This window comes from Octopus bimaculoides, chromosome 3, assembly GCF_046866305.1.
Source record: "Octopus bimaculoides isolate indiv1 chromosome 3, ASM4686630v1, whole genome shotgun sequence".
Lineage (NCBI taxonomy): Eukaryota > Metazoa > Mollusca > Cephalopoda > Octopoda > Octopodidae > Octopus > Octopus bimaculoides.
In genome coordinates this window covers 66,473,014-66,475,020 of record NC_142930.1, presented here as the reverse complement: position 1 = coordinate 66,475,020, position 2,007 = coordinate 66,473,014, and positions in this window count along the sequence as shown.

Sequence of the window (2,007 nt, the reverse complement as noted above, 5' to 3'; positions counted from 1 at the left end):
ACATGTATATACATGTATATATTTGTTTATATATGTGTGTGTATGTATGTGCGTTTGTATGTAGATATATATCTGTGCATGTATGTTTGTGTATGTGTATGTTTATATATGCAATTATTTTAACTTAATAAGGAGCGATATTTCAGTGATGCTACTCACAAAACATCTTAGAAAGCTCGACAACCAAATAAGGCTGCTAAACTACTTAATTTTTACTGAAAGATCTTTCTTTAGAGAACAAACTTGTTTACAGAACAATGTTCTCTCTGTATGATTCACTTAAAAATCTGAAATGGAAGTATCTTCCTCTTAGCTCACATACACAATTTGAATGAATATACGCAATATACGTCTGTAAAAGTTTACACCAGTAAATGTGGATAATTCTATGGATGTGTGACATTAGAGTAAGAATACGCATATAAACGTATATCTATAAAAAGCATATTTAGAAGTGTGTGTCTGTCTCTGTGTGTGAGTATGTGTGTGTGCACATGTGTATGTGTGGGCCTGCCTGTGCAGTCTCGCATATGAAAATCTTTGTAATAAAGGTTGTCTTAATATCTTTATAAATATTCTGTGCATTATAAAGTTTTGAATTTGAATGAATTTATACACAGATCCATCAGTTCACACACCAGCGCAAACACATTCGTTTAACACACACATACTTAGGCACACATACACGCACACACACACACACACACACACACACACACACACGCACACACACACACACACACACACACATACGTCTCACAAATCCATATTTTGTGTGTGTGTACGTGCGTCACAAAAACCACATCTACAGGATTATATACATGCGCAACATATTTACATACGCATATTGCATATATTCATTAAAGCTGTGTAAGCAACCTAAGGTGAATATATGTATATATATATATGTGTGTGTGTGTATGTGTGTGTGTGTGTGTGTGTGTGTGTGTGTGTATGTATAAATACATACACACACACACACACACACACACACGAAGGGGTGTTGAAAAGTTTTTGGCTTTAAGGGTATCGCGAAAGGCCTGGTGGAAGACCAACCTCTAGAGCTCTTTTACAGGGCTTAGCAAAACTGAAGGACCGCTGTCTTGAGTGTCTGAATCTGAGAGGGGAATATGTTTAATAAAATGATAATTAACTGATCCTCTTGTATTTTCTTTTACCCAAAGCCAGGAACTTTTCAGTACCTCTCGTATGTATGTATGTATGTATGTATGTATGTATGTATGTATGTATGTATGTATGAATGCGTATATATATATATATATATATATATATATATATACACGCATATATATATACATATACATGCATACATACATACATACATATATACACACACACATATATATATATATTTGTTTATTAAGATTACCATTGGTTTAATGTTAAGAAAAATATCCTAATATTTCTCGTTGTTCGACATTTACGTATATATATATATATATATATATATATATATATATATATATATATATATATATATATATATATATATATATATATATATATATATATATATATAAGAATTTAAGGATTGGAGAAAACGCATGTTATAATTGCATACTTTATTCCTACATATGTTTCAAAGGATTACAACCTGTGTGATCCATAGGGATCTTTGATATTAAAATTGTAACCTTTTTTTAAGTGAAAATGTGAGACTCAGAAACACTATCTACCAATGTCAAGTTAGTACCCCCCAAAATAATTACTTTTACGTAGGTTCTTCCTCTACACCTTTATCCACTAGAATTTCTAACCATTTTTCATCCTTTAGAGATAGAAGCAAACGTAATACCACGAGCCTTAGCAAACTAATTTGGGATCTTAAAGATAATAACATTAAATTTAAACTAGACTGGCTTATTCTTTCTATTTCTAAGCCATATGAAAAGGGTGGAAAATTCTGTGATTTATGTGTAACAGAATTTCTTTTTATTTTATTTTCAAGGAATTGTCTAGTTAATAATGCCATTGAACATTCTTACA